The sequence below is a fragment of the Portunus trituberculatus genome, chromosome 39 (genome assembly GCF_017591435.1).
Source record: "Portunus trituberculatus isolate SZX2019 chromosome 39, ASM1759143v1, whole genome shotgun sequence".
In the NCBI taxonomy this organism is placed as follows: Eukaryota; Metazoa; Arthropoda; class Malacostraca; order Decapoda; family Portunidae; genus Portunus; species Portunus trituberculatus.
The window spans coordinates 21,838,589-21,853,588 of NC_059293.1; the positions used below are offsets into that span (position 1 = coordinate 21,838,589).

Below are 15,000 nucleotides of genomic sequence, written 5' to 3' on the forward strand. Positions count from 1 at the left end.
TTTTTTGTTTTGTTTTGTTTTCCTCGTTTGTGTTATAATTAGTATGGAAGATTCTGAGATTTTTTTCATTATGTCTTTCTCTCAATTTCTTCTTTTCTTCTTTTTTTTCGTTTTGTTCGTCTTTCTATATTCTCATCTTTTATTTCTCTCTCTCTCTCTCTCTCTCTCTCTCTCTCTCTCTCTCTCTCTCTCTCTCTCTCTCATTCTCATTTTCTCTTTTTCGTTTCCTTCTGTATATTTTCTTCTTTTTCATTTGTCTTGTTTTTCTTCTTCTTCTTCTTCTTCTCTTTATCTTGTCTTTCTCAGTGTCTTCTTTCTCCTTCTCCTTCTCTGTTTCTCGCTGTTATTCTGAATTCTTATCTTCCTTTCTTTTATCATGCTTTTTTTCCTCCTCGTCTTTGTTACCATTCTCCGCTGTTCATCTTTTCTCCTTTACATCTTCCATCTTCCCTCTTTTAGCATATATATCACTCTCTCTCTCTCTCTCTCTCTCTCTCTCTCTCTCTCTCTCTCTCTCTCTCTCTCTCTCTCTCTCTCTAGGTGTTTGATAAGGACAATGGTTAGGTTAGATAAAGGTTAGGTTAGGTTTGACTACCTCCCACACACTTGCACTACTCTCTCTCTCTCTCTCTCTCTCTCTCTCTCTCTCTCTCTCTCTCTCTCTCTCTCTCTCTCTCTCTCTGTAAGTCCCATCGCCCTCTCTCCGTCACTCTCTCCAAACATCAGGTTAAGTTACTCTTGTTTAGCTTGTAACCAGCCCGTGTCCCTTCCTCCTCTCACGTACACACACACACACACACACACACACACACACACACACGAAGAAACACTGGCGGATATAGCGTTGTAACTGAGTTGAGTGAGTGAGAGAGAGAGAGAGAGAGAGAGAGAGAGAGAGAGAGAGAGAGAGAGAGAGAGAAATCTTGAACTTCAGCCTATTCCCATGACTTCCTGATGGAGATACACCACCACCACCACCACCACCACTGCCGCCACCAGCACGTGAGGGGCCAGCACGCCGCGCCGTCAGTGTTGCCGTGGATTGGTAAACAGATTCATAACTTGATAGAAAAAGTTTTGCCACACCAGGATGTTTTTCTCGTGGGTTGTGCTGCGAGTGACGAGTGCCTCCCTCACCTCCGTGTTCTTGGACCACTCACCTTGTGTGTGTGTGTGTGTGTGTGTAGTACAGGGTGGGTGCGGGCGGATGGCGGGCTGAGGGTCACACGCCCACTTCACCTTGAAAGCACGAAAAAGCCAGCTGACCTGCTCCCCTCTGGCCCTGCACAGGCCGCGCCGCCCTGCATCACCTTTCCTCACCCTCGCTCCTCGCCAGTGAAGCATCCGCCACCACCACCGCTGCCGCTGCTGCCGCCGCCGCCGCCGCGGCCACTGCTCTGCGGTACTGGGTTTACTTAATTCCTTGTAATTCAAAGTTTAAATTATTGCATCATGCACAGTTCAGAGATAGCTCGGTGACATTTTTGCCTGCGTGGCGACATTTGGCAGCCTGTGAGCTGCCGGCCGGCGCTGGGCCCGCAGCCGCAGTTCAAAAGCAACCTCCAGTCAGTCTAGACGCGGCCGCCACTGCGGAGGGTTGTACGCTCACCTGCAAGGTGACCCGCTCTCGGCCTCTGCCACGTCGGTGACAAAGTCCAAAAACTCGTCCAAGTTGAGAAAACTAGTGAGTCTTAACACATCCACACTGAGGCGAGGCTCCCTGAGCGCCGCAGCGGCCTCCCTCCCTTGCTGTGTGTGTCTTGAGCAGCTGAGTCTGGGCTGCTGGAATGTTATTGGTTGCTTCATTGCAGTATTCTAAGTGTGAGGCCGCCCTCTATTGGAATAGGCTTCCCTCAATTGCCTTTGTTTGGTTTCATTTTGCTTGTTGAGTTGTTTTGATTGTTGCTTCCCGCACCATTCTGTTCCCGTATTGAAACTTTAAGGTTAAAGAAACTTTACTCTTCCCTTCCAGGATGATTAACATCCCTGGCCGGGCTGGACTTGCCAGCCGCGCGCCGCCGCCGAGCGTTTAGAATGCTGCAATACTTAATGTTCTAGTTGTGCTTTAGAAAATAACTGGGCTTGTGCAGGATGACTGTTCTTGACCTGTCAGTTGTTGCCACTGTCGCCCCCTCCCCCAACCTCCCCTCCCCGCGGCCCCAGCCATCCCCACCCCGCGTTGGCCGGACCGATGGGCAGGGAGGGGCCGGGCACGGGTGGTGGGCTAAGCCTGTGGGGTTTCCTCGCCTCACTCCACCCCACGCCGCCCCCACCCACGCCTCCGCCGCCACACTTGGCCTGCCATGGGTCGTGGCCGCCAGCTGAGAGCGGGGCCCTGCGTGGGTGAGCCATGCACCAGGATTGAGCTGCACCTCGAGGATTGTCTGAGCGAGGAGCGCCGAGGATGAGATGAGGCCCAGGTAAGGAAGGCTTCCATGCATGGCTGCTGCCCGTCACTGTGTGCTTGTTGTCCGTCCGTCACCTGTGCTGGTGTCCTGAGGCTGTGCGTCTGTACGTCCGTGGCTGTGACGGTAGTGGCGTTGGGCTGTACTAGTTGTCGCTGTGCGTGAGTCTTGGTGGCGCTTGTTGGTGTACATTGTGTAGTGAGTGTTGTGGGTGACGTTACGCTGCTCAGGCAGCACTGGAGGCGGCGTGTCCACACAGCGTACTGTACAGGAGTGCATATCGTGGCTGTTCAGAGTCTCAGTTTCTCTCAGAAGAAGCTACAGAGGATGGCAAGTCTTTACTGTGAGTGTCTCCTTAAAGAACTCGACACACTTGCGCTCACTTTAGCACAGCAGCGAGCAGCGAGTCTCAACATCACAGGGAGCGAGTGAGTGAGCAAGCGACCAAGTGCTGCAGTGAGTGGTGGCACGGACGGCGGGCTGTGCTGTACGTGCAGTGCTCCGGAACTTTAAGTCTTTGCAAAGCGTTAAGTTTTACCTCATTCAAGTTCACATGTGGACTTGCAATGCACATGGAGATAATAAAAGTAATAAGTTGTGCTCTCGATCAGTGTTTTGATGTTATTAATGGATAACTCTCATGACTCTTTCGACACAAATAACCCATAAATTTACAGTTTTATTAATGGATCATATTTTGTGCATTGGATTTTCTTTTTTTTTTTTTTTTACTGTTATTAATGCATTACTTTCGTGACGACCAACAGAAACTTTCCTTAAAAACCACGAACCTTAGGAAAGAAAGTCCAACACACACACAAACACACACACACACACACACACACACACACACACACACACACACACACACACACGTATCGATTCCTGTCCTATGATAGTGTTACGAGAAACTCCTGAATCCTGTTAACGAAAACAACACCACCACCACCACCAACACTTCTCCCCAAGTCACGCCCTAAATCTACCTCAGCATTTACCTTTCCTTCAGACTTCACTTGTTCAGCCGCCTTCATGTTTATATAGACTTGCTTTCTCCTCACTAGTCTTCTCCATAAGTTTCTCTCTCTCTCTCTCTCTCTCTCTCTCTCTCTCTCTCTCTCTCTATCTATGCAGTTTTTTCTTCACTTTGACCTCAGTATTTTTATTATTATTATTATTATTATTATTATTTCATCCTCTTCTATTCCATCAACTAATTATTCTCCATTAACAAATTCAATACTGAGACGCATTTTTTACCTTGATTTTTGGGTATGATTAGACGATTTTATTCGCATTAGGAAGGGTCTAGGGAGGTCAAAAGATTAATGGCCAGATTCTTTACTATTCTAACCCCAACATTTGTTTCTGAAGCTGTATCAAATCGCCAGAATGGTAACCTGAATGAATATGAAAACGCGTCCTGGTACTGAAGAGAGTAAGATCAGTAGAGAAAACAATGACAAAAAGATTCATTCAACATATAAAATGAAACTTATTCGAACCACCATGAGCGTGAAGCCTCGAGAACACCATGAGGGGAAAACAGACTCGCCTGGATCAAGTTTATAGTCTCTCTCTTCATCTTCACCCATTGAGTACCATGACGCGTTTCCATATTCATTCTGGTTACTATTTGGTGGTTTTATACAGCTTTAGAAACTCATGTGTGGGATTAGAATAGTGAAGATTGTGGCCATTAATCTTCTGACCTCCATAGACCCTTCCTAATGTCAATAAAATGGTCTAATCGTACACAAACCTCAAGATAGAAATATGTCCCCAGCATTGAAGGGGTTAAAATTCAAAGGACGCTGGTGTGTGGTGTGTGGTGTGGGTCGCAGGGCAGCCAGCTACTCGTATATAGCGGCACTCACTCCCTTCCCCGCGGCGATCACCTCAGGCACGTCACACAAGGGAGTAAAGGCACGTTAAATTCTCGCCTTCCTCCTCCTTTCTCCTCTCTACTTCTGGCTGTGGGTCGTAATTTGGCGCAGTTCGGATCTGTTTCGAGATTTACTCCGCGGTACTTGAGGTAAAGGATCGCTGGTGTGGCTGGCGGGCGTAGGTTGCTGAGTGACTGAATGGGTGACTGCAGATGAGTGAGTTAAGAGGCGTGTATTTTCTAACAGGATTTAGTGGAAGGTACTTTTGAGGGTTTATGTAGTTACGACCACGTGCCGCTGAGTGACTGAATGGTGGCTCTTGTGAGGAGGAAGAGTGTGAGGGTTGTAGTGTAAGGTATGAGTGTTTTGTGTTATTTAGATGGCGTGGCTGGCAGGCAAGTGCTAGTAAGTGACTAAATAGTGACCCCAGTGGTAGGAGAAATGAAGGGACACTAACTTAGAAGCCTTGTACTCCCTAACAGACTGTAGTAGAGGCCATTCATTGACTCACGTGGTTTTTTCATTGATTTTAGTGATAGTGTAAGAATTGTTCCGCTTCAGTAGGGGAAATACAGTCAGGGGAAGCTAGTTAGGCATGTCCGTGGTCCTTGTGAACGGCCCTGTTGAAAAAAGTCGAGTGGTCTAGTAAGAAGTCATGGAAACGCTATTAATCATGCTTGGTGATGGGATAACGAAATGGCTGTAGAAAAAAAAAGAAGTCATTCGAGTAATCATCCCGTGACACTTAAGAGTAGTAATGGAGAATGGAAAGGTTGACGAGTAGCAGCGTGGCGTGGCGTGGCGGGGGAGGCGAGTGGCATGGGCGAGCACGGGGTCTGCGAGTGTGGCTGTCTGCATACTGAATACTCGGTTGCCATTCCATCGAACAGCTCATTGCTTTTGCATGAAATTTAGAGGTTCGCCGCTAGAATTCCGATCAGCAGGCGAGAGAGTTAAGACCCGTCGTACTTCCCCGGCCAGCCCACGGCGACCACGAGGAGCCATCGGGGCGTCGGGGCAGCGCAGCCATCCCTCTCCCCGCGGCGCCAGGCTGTTTTATCACCGGCAATCACCGCCTCGCCTTATTATTTATTGCATGGACGGAGGCAGCAAGGGCAGGGCATCAGGCTAGCCAGTCTGATTGCCCACGCCTGTGATCACGCCACAAAAACATCTCCACTCACTCACACAAACCAATCAACCATTCCTTGACCAGTGGCTCGCTAACTTAACCTCACTTAACCAGATTCAGATAAACAACCTCGCTCAGCTTTCCTTCCCAGTAAGCCTTGACCTAACCTCATTCATACCCTCATAACCTTCCCAAGACTTAACCTAACTTAACGTATTGTCACCTCATTTAATCAAACCTCCTTCACTCTGATCGAAAATTTCCTATACCTAACCTTAACCTTACCTTATCTTACCTTACCGTACCTTATCTTACCTAACTACCTAACCTTACTTTACCTTACCTTACATTACCTAATATAATTAACCTAACCTTGCCTTACCTTACCTTACCTTACCATACCATACCATACCTTGCCTTACCTAACTTAACGTAACCTAATCTTACTTTACTTTACCGTACCTAATCTAACCAAATATTACCTTACCTTACCTTACCTAACCTAACCTTACCTTACCTTATCGTACCTTACCGTACCTTACCCTACCTTACCGCACCTTACCTTCCCTAACCTAGCCGAGCCTTCCCACTAAGAACTGGCGCTAGAACCACGAATATTCTAGGAAAAACCCAACAATGCCCAGTAAAACCTTATGAAATACGCCAAAATAAGACGAACACACACACACACACACACAAACACACACACACACACACACACACACACACACACACACACACACACACACACACACACACACACACACACCTGAACCAACCCTACCAAAAGAGTATAGACAGGTAAATACACACTACAAATTCATATATACACACACACACACACACACACACACACACACACACACACACACACACACACACACACACACACACACACACAGTAATAGATGGCGAGGGGAAGGTGAGGGGTGTTGGGGGAGGCAGGAGGGGACTGACTGACTGCCAATGGAAGGTTTGAAGGAAAATGTAGAGGCTGGTGGAAATATTGGCACTGTTGAGGCTATGTTGAGTGAGGGAAACATTAGCCAAGTGTGTGGGAGAGAGAGAGAGAGAGAGAGAGAGAGAGAGAGAGAGAGAGGGGGCACGAACACCTGGCTAGCTATTATTAATCATTACCTACATTTTTTTTCCTCAACTGCAGATTTTCTGGTTTTTATGCAAGTGTTTTTTTTTCATCTTTTCTTTATTTTTTTCCTTTTATCCACATGCCTCGTCTTATTTATTCCTTTTTTTTTTATTTGTGGTAGTGATGGTGAAAGTAAGTGTCAGAGAGAGAGAGAGAGAGAGAACAACTCCCAGCCAAGTCGGTTAATGCCACTCACTTACTCACTCACTCACTCACTCACTCACAAACATATATAATAAATCAACGTTATCATCAGTCTGTGTGTGTGTGTGTGTGTGTGTGTGTGTGTGTGTGTGTGTGTGTGTGCAGCAACTAATGATACCGAGGAACGAGTGTCTGGTTTCACTACTTCTCGTTATTTATGATGAATATTACCACCACCGCCACCACACCATCACCACCACCACCGCCATCACCACCACCACCGCCACCGCCACCGCCGCCACCACCACCACCACCACCACCACCATTCCAGCCCTAGCGAAGAATGAATACCTTTGTTGAAGAGAGAGAGAGAGAGAGAGAGAGAGGAGAGAGAGAGAGAGGAATGGAGCGTGAGAGTGGAGTTGTGAGAGTGGGAGAGCAGTGAGCGGGATGCCAGGGGGGAGGGGGTCAGAGGGGGTTAAGATTAATGACAAGTTCTGGAGTCCATTTAGTGTTCAGCTTGTCTCAGCCCGGCAAGGTATAGAGGTTCTGATGGGGTTCTCAAGGGGTTCCGTATAAGGTATTTGGTATTTGAGAGTCTGCAGTTCACATACCGTATCCTAACCTAACCTAACCTAACCTAACTTAATCTAATCTAACCTAACTTGACCTAACCTAACTTAACCTAGATACCGTCATTAGATTCCTTTCTTTTTTTGTCTTTATTCAATGCTTTGTGTGTTTTGATACTTTCCTTCACTGCATTGAGGATCTGATACCATTGGCCTTCCTTGTCTTAGAGAGTCTGAGAATTTGCTTTATTTAAGACGAGGTTTCATGACATTTATCCCTTTTTTTTTTGGGCTAACTCTCTTGGATCTGCAAAGGGACTGGCAACTAAGTGGGCTTTTTATTCGTTATATGTTGCTCTAAGCCAGTTTTCACTTCTTACATAAAACACACACACACACACACACACACACACAGCCAGAATCGTGTTCCTGCGATGATCCTCCCTCTGTCAGGCCCCCCTCGGCTTTTCCCCGGCCAGCGCGCCCTTAGAGCTCAGAGGAGTACCCCGCGCCCCGACCCCGCCACCTCCCCTCCACGTGCCTGAGCTGAATGTGTTATGGCTTATTTTGGCCTTTTGCGGTTCACCAAATGAAGCTTTCGCCGGGCGCAAGTGACTCCAGTTTGAGTTAATGGCTGGATATGACCGGGCGTTGCGATGGTGGCGCCAACAACAAACTACCGATAATGAGGATAATGATGGTGATAATGCTGCTGATGATAATGATGGTGATGAGGGTGAAAGTAAAGTCAACTGTTTTGTTCATGCCACCTTTAGAGAGAGAGAGAGAGAGAGAGAGAAAAAAATTTTTAACACTATTTTCAGCGCTGATAGACGTGATAAGGCAGACTTGCAAACACTGCCGCTTCAAAACACACGAAACACAGAAGGAGGAGGAGGAGGAGGAGGAGGAGGGGAGTAAGAGGAAGAGGACGAGAAGAAGAAAGAGGAAGAGGAAGAGGAGGTTACCTAAAGGAGTGTTATGTTTTTAATAGTTAGAGAGGCGCTGGAAAGACGGCAAGAGAGAGAGAGAGAGAGAGAGAGAGAGAGAGAGAGATCTGGTTGTGGCAGGTGGAAGTACTTGAGAGTAGAGAGAAAGAGAGAGACTACGATTCTTCTCACTTTTTCTCGTGCTCTCTCTCTCTCTCTCTCGTGTGTGTGTGTGTGTGTGTGTGTGTGCCAATTACCTGTAGAAACACCTGCGTGGACGGCAATTCACTTCCTCCTTTTAAGAGAGTAACTTCCTTATTCCCAGTAATTAGAGACAGGTGTTGTGGGACGTGTTTATTACTGCGCCTTGAAATATTATAGAACACACTCTCTCTCTCTCTCTCTCTCTTCCCAGTTCTGACACTCCACACTATTTTACTCTCCTCCTCCTCCTCCTCCTCCTCCTCCTCTTCCTTCTTTTTTTTTTTTATTTATACCATGAGGGCTTTTCACGGGAATTTATGGGCTAAAGGGGATACTGTTTATTAGGGTACCTCCTATCTCAAAGCCCACCCGCTAGGAAACCATTGCCCCGAATGAGGAAGCCCAACCTACACTCGGACCGTGGACAGGATTCGAACCCGTGCGCTTGGAGACCCCTCGGACCCCAAAGCGCGCATGGTTCCACTGTACCACGGCGGCCCCTTCTCCTCTTCTTCCTTCCCTTCCTAAGTTTTCTCTTCTCTCTTTCTCTCGTCTCTCTCTCTCCCCTCTCTCCATTCTCCTTCTTTTCTCCCATTTACTTCCCTAGTTTCTGTTTCTTTTCTCCTTTCCCCACCTCTTCTTCCTCCTCTTCTTGCTTTTCCTTCCTACCTCTATACCTTCCCTCTCTCGTTTTTCTCCCTTTCTTTCTCGTTTCTCGTTTCTATTTTTTGTATTCCCTGCTTCTCTTCATCATTACCACCCACCATCATCATCATCATCATCTATCGGTGTTCTTTTCAAGAGTCACGAGTTGGCGCCACGTATGAAATGAATCTCCGTGTTTAGTCTAAGGAGTCGCCAGGGTGATAGTGATTGGGTTTGCACAGAGGGAGAGGCTAACGAATACAGCGGCCCGCATTCAGAAACGCTGTACTGTGTCACCACGACTGTTTTTAAGGGCCACAGAGATGATTAGCGGGGTTTTCAAGAGTGTTTTACCAGTTAATACAGTAGAAATCTTGTCACTCCGCCTCTAGATCCGTAAAAATACCTTAAAAACTCGTGTACATGTAGATAACTAGCTTGAAATAGTGTAAGTGAAGGGCAAAAGTCTTTGAAAATACGAGCTACGGTGTCTTTGTCCCTCCAACCTCAGCAAACTCTGTGGAAGCAACAAGCCACGTTCCCGGAATAAACTGGGAGGTGGGGACGTGCTGGCTATCTGAGGCTGCGCAGCGTGGCGTGGCGTGGCGTGGCATGGGAGGAGGGGGGGGAAACCGTAACGTTAGACCAGCAGACCCTTGTAAGTGAAGCTGATGATAAACACATTTGGTAAAGTGACGGAGAGACAGCGAAGGTTGACTCTGAAACATTGCCTCGTTGTTTACTCGCCGGGGACACTTCACGGCTGGGCTGGGAGGCGTGGCCGCTGCGGGTCATAAACACTCGCTCTTTTCAGGCTAAATATGACCCAGTTTCTGCTTACGATTTCACTGCGAGGTTCAGCAACACCGGGTCGCCTCACCAGTGCTGGGAAGACGTCGGAATCAGCTTTGTGCCTGACATATTTGCTTCTTGACGGGTTCTTGTGGACATCATTGGGACTTTCAAGAATGTTAGCGGGTTTAGTTTAAGTTATTGGTTTTTTCAAGAGTGTTTGTGGGTTGTAGGTAAGTTATTGGGGGTTTTCAAGAGTGTTAGCGGACTGTAGTATAAATTATTGGGGGTTTTCAAGAGTGTTAGCGGCTGTAGTGTAAGTTATTGGGGTTTTCAAGAGTGTTAGCGTGCTGTAGTATAGATTATTGGGGGTTTTCAAGAGTGTTTGTGAGTTGTAGTGTAAGTTATTGGGATTTTCAAGAATATTAGTAGGGTTTAGCGTAAGTTAATGGGATTTTTAAGAGTGTTAGCGGGTTGTAGTGTAAGTTATTGGGATTTTCAAGGGGTTAGCGGTTGCAAGATAAGTTAATGGGTGTTTTGAAGACTGTTTGGGGTTGTAGATTAAGTTAATGAGGTTTTTAAGAGTGTTAGCGGGCTGTAGTGTAAGTTATTGAGGTTTTCAAGGGGTTAGCGGGTTGTAGTGTATATCCTAGTTAACCTTTTGATTCACCTTCGTTTTGTTGGCCCTTTTTTAAATTTCCTTTGTGTTTTTTCTTTTAATTATCCTTTTCGTTGTTTAGTTTTAGCTTTTTCCTGATTTTATTTGCTGTTTCTCTAGTTTTCTCATTTATTTTCTTCAGTATTCCATCAGGTTTATCAAATGTTTAGAATCTCGTGGGTGAGTTGCGTCTTGTTTTGCCTTGCGTTCCTGTAGCATCTGACTCGCCTCCGTGTCTCGTGTGTTCGCTGGTTTCCCTCCCCTGTTTGTGTCCTCCCAGGCGATGAGTGAGTGACTTGTCCTGCATTAATTCCTCGAGATGAGATGAGTTCCTTCAAAGAGCGTTAGATTTTCTGCGGGAAGGATTAAGTGAAAGTTTCAAAGGATTAACTTCTTGTTTATTACGACAATGGCCTTTGCCTTGTGTGTTTTGCATTAAACCTGTCTGTCTCCTCCCACCCACACAGCCACACAGTCACAGCCACATAGCCACAAAGCCATATGGTCACAGTCACACAATCACATAGCCACACAGCCACAAAATCACACAGCCACAGCCACACAGACACACAGCCATAGCCAGTCACAGTCACACAGCCACATAGCCACACAGCCACACAGTCACACAGCCACAGCCACTCAACCACACAGCCACACAGACACACAGCCACAGCCACACAGTCACATACCCACACAGCCAGCCACACAGCCACAGATAGATAAATAAATAGATAGATAATTTATTGACTACAGGGAATCCTACATTTATGGAAATTCACACAGTTACTCAGGCACACAGACACACAGCAAGCCACAGCCAGGCACAGTCACGTACGTACACAGCCAGCCACAGTCACACAGCCACACCGCCTCAGCCAGCCTCTCATTCCGTCCCATTTACTCTAATGGAAGCGGCCAGGCGAGGATGTGTGTGTGTGTGTGTGTGTGTGTCTGTCTGTGTGTCTGTCTGCCTGAAGGGTTGAGGAGCTGCATTGAATATTCCCCCTTGAGTGAATTTTTTTGTCTCTGCTTCTCACTTTCCTTCTTTTTTTCTTTTTTTTTTTAATGTGTGTGTGTGTGTGTGTGTGTGTGTGTGTGTGTGTGTGTGTGTGTTCTTTCTTCCTTTCCTTCAATTCTTCCTTCCTCTATCTTTTTATCTCTTTCTTCTTTCCTTATCTACCTCTTTCTTTCTTATTTTCCCTTTCCTCTTCCGTCCTCTTTTTCTCCCCACTGTCTTCCATCCTCTTCCAATCTTCCTATCTCTCTCCTTCTCCTATCTTGTATCCTTCCTTTCTTTCTTTCCTACCTTCTCTCCCTACCTTTTCCTCTCTCATTTCCTCTCCAATTTTTTTCCTGCTTCACTCCATCTTTCTGTCTATGCCTTCCTTTCCCTCCACTCTTATTGCATCCTTCCTTTACCTTACCTTCCTCCCTTCCACACGATCGTCACTCACCCTCTCGTACCCTCACTACCTGTCACAGCCATCGTCACCGTCAGCGCCTCCGTCTGCGACCCTCACATCACTTCCAGCCTCGCCACCTCACCTCCTCCTTCAATTAGTTCCAGTCCCTCGCCCTCCTCATGCTATCTTCTCTCCTAATCACCTCCTCGGGCCCTCTTCTCGCGACGCCAGGCCCTCCGTGCTCCAGACAGCTCGCCGCCAACGCCACTACGACCACTCCCATCAATGAAGACTCCGGGGTTGGCTCGAGTCAGGGTCTGGTATACGTTCTGTGGATTCTGTGTGTCTAGTGGTTTAGTTTAGTCGTGCTCGCGTGTCTCGGTTCATCTAGAAGGCGGATTGTCATGTATTTCACCGTTCGTTTGAGGTTTTGGCGTGTGTTTGGCCTCGCTCTGGCTTCAGTTTGGGTGTTTTGTCAAGTTTTCCCTTCCCTGTCTGTCTGTGTGTGTGTTTTCTCCGTCTGTCTGGTCTTTTTTTCGGGTTCGTGGTTCTAGTAGTGGTGGTGATGGTGGTGGTGGTGGTGGTGGAGGAGTAGTTCGTGGGGAGGTGACGTGAGTTTGGCATCGTGAGGGAAGGTTGGGGACATGAGGAGAGAGAGTTGGGGGAGTGTATTTGTGTGTGGAGTAGGGAGGAGTTACTATACAAGTGATGATTCTGAGGAGGAGGAGGAGGAGGAGATGGAGGAAGAAGTGCTAGTGAAGATTTAGAAGGGAAGGAAACAGAAGAAGGGAGTATTAGTGTGTAGGATTAGACGAGGAGGAGGAGGAAGAAGAAGAAGAAGAAGAAGAAGGAGTACAAGTGTGGAGAATCATAAGAGGAGAAGGAAGAGAGGAGGAGGAGGAGGAGGAGGAGGAGATGAAGACCAGATGGCAGTATGACGTCATTCTTTGCGTCATATAAACGTAAATACATCTATCTCTCTCTCTCTCTCTCTCTCTCTCTCTCTCTCTCTCTCTCTCTCTCTCTCTCTCTCTCTCTCTCTCTGGGGCGTCCAATAAAGTCACATTAGAGAAAAAAAAAGCTAAAAACAATGATTTCAAAAACATAACAAAAAAGTCACAACAAAACTAGCGTAACCCTTCCCTTCCCTTCCCTTCCCTTCCCTTCCTCTTCTCTTCCCCTTCCCTTCTTCCCTCCTCCTCCTCTTCTCCTCTTCTTCTTCTTCCTCTTCTCTTCCGTCTCCTCCTCTTCCCTTCCCTTCCCTTTCCCTCTTTCTTCTCCTTCTCCTTCCTTTCCTCATCCCATTTCCTTCTTCTTCCCATCTTCCTCCCTCTTCTCCTCCTCCTTCCCTTTCTCTTCCTCCTCCTTTTTCTTTCCCCTCCATCCATCCCCTTCCCCTCCACCTCCTCTTCTTCTTTCCCCATCCTTCTTCCCCTCCTTCTCCTCCCCCTCCTCCTCCTCCTGCTCTCCTTCCCCATCCCTTCCCTGGCCATCCCCTCTGTGAACATTGCAACAGTCCCCAGTAATTATATAATTGAGAAATTTATTTTTGGGTAATTGCATACTTTCCCGTGTGAGGGGAGGCTGTGACGCTGTGACGCTGTGATGAGGGGAGGCTGTGACGCTGTGACGCTGTGAGGGGAAGCTGTGACGGTGATAACGGGAGGCTGTGACGCTGTGACGGTGATGAGGGGAGGCTGTGACGCTGTGATGATGATGAGGTGTGACGGTGAAGATGTGACGCTGTGAAGGAGGTATGGTGTGACAGTGATGATTTGATGGTGTGACGCTGTGACGCTGTGACGGATGTGACTGATGGTGTGACGGTGTAATGACGAAAGAAAAGAAGAAGAGGAGAAGAAACCTGAGTATACCATTCGTAGTCTCTCTCTCTCTCTCTCTCTCTCTCTCTCTCTCTCTCTCTCTCTCTCTCTCTCTCTCTCTCTCTCTCTCTCTCTCTTTCCTGACAAAGTAAGAGCGACAGGAACCATTATCACAATTATGACATTTTTTTACTAATTATGAGAAAAGTAGGTGGAATCGAGAGAGAGAGAGAGAGAGAGAGAGAGAGAGAGAGAGAGAGAGAGAGAGAGAGAGAGAGAGAGAGAGAGTCAGTGTGGCAGGAAATCCGGTGATGAGAGAAGAGTGCTGTATGTTGATGAGGATTTGCTTATTAGAGAGAGAGAGAGAGAGAGAGAGAGAGAGAGAGAGAGAGAGAGAGAGAGAGAGAGAGAGAGAGAGAGAGAGAGAGAGAGAGAGAGAGAGAGAGAGAGAGAGAATATCTTTAAAAATGCATAATTCAAAACAATGAGAAAGTTTGTTTAGGTTAGGTTAGGTTAGGACAGGTCAAATTAGGTTACGTCATGCAAGACAGGCAGACACACAGACAGACAGACAGACAGAGGGTAATTTGAAGACAGGCCAGGCAGGCTGATTAACTAACTGGCGTGGTGGCTTAAGTTACAGGCTGCAGGTTTAGACTATACCCAGCGACCTGTTATACTCTCTCTCTCTCTCTCTCTCTCTCTCTCTCTCTCTCTCTCTGGCAATGCATCTTCCATATATCACGCCTTCATTAATAACATCCTTTATATTCCTCTATGCACACAAACCAATACACTCCATCATATACTACCAAAAGTAACGCGCTGGTCTTCCTTTCTTCCTTCCCTTCCCTTCCTTCCATCCCATCCGCCCCTAATGCTGTAAATTGGTGGATCAGGAGAAGATGCGTCGCCTCACTGCCCTGTAATCTTGCTTCCACGTCTCTGCGCGCGGGAAAGTTAATGGCGAGCTTATAGTAGCCTTGCATCGGTGCGGGGAGCAGAATGGAGGGCGGGCCGCGGTGACTAAGGAAGATACGGTATTCAGAAATGCTTTTACCCTCACCATGACTTTTTTCAAAGGCTGCAGATAATGCTAACAGGGTTTTTAGTAGGGTTTATAAAGTTAGGAATGTGGAAATGTTGTTGATTTATTACTACAACCATAAAAACAGCCTTGAAAATGCGTGTCACCTCAACTAAAGCCTTTTGAAAAGAGAGATGAGATGCAAATATTTCAAAATATGTTCTCTTATATTT

At 47.0% G+C, this 15,000-nt stretch overlaps 1 long non-coding RNA gene across 8 annotated transcripts in view; it reads left to right on the forward strand.

The window, feature by feature from the left end:
• The window catches only part of LOC123515379, a 183,102-nt gene that overhangs the window by 104,424 nt on the left and 63,678 nt on the right, over nucleotides 1–15,000 (forward strand). For 2 of the 8 annotated variants that reach the window (XR_006677853.1, XR_006677856.1), the window contains exons 1-2: nucleotides 1,531–1,684; nucleotides 1,973–2,420. The exons of 1 other annotated variant lie outside the window; for it this stretch is intronic. This is a non-coding gene — a long non-coding RNA (uncharacterized LOC123515379). Of the gene's footprint in view, nucleotides 1–1,530; nucleotides 2,421–13,500; nucleotides 13,672–15,000 lie in introns of those variants that run through there. 5 more of the 8 variants (XR_006677852.1, XR_006677855.1, XR_006677857.1 and 2 more) reach the window with 4 other exon arrangements.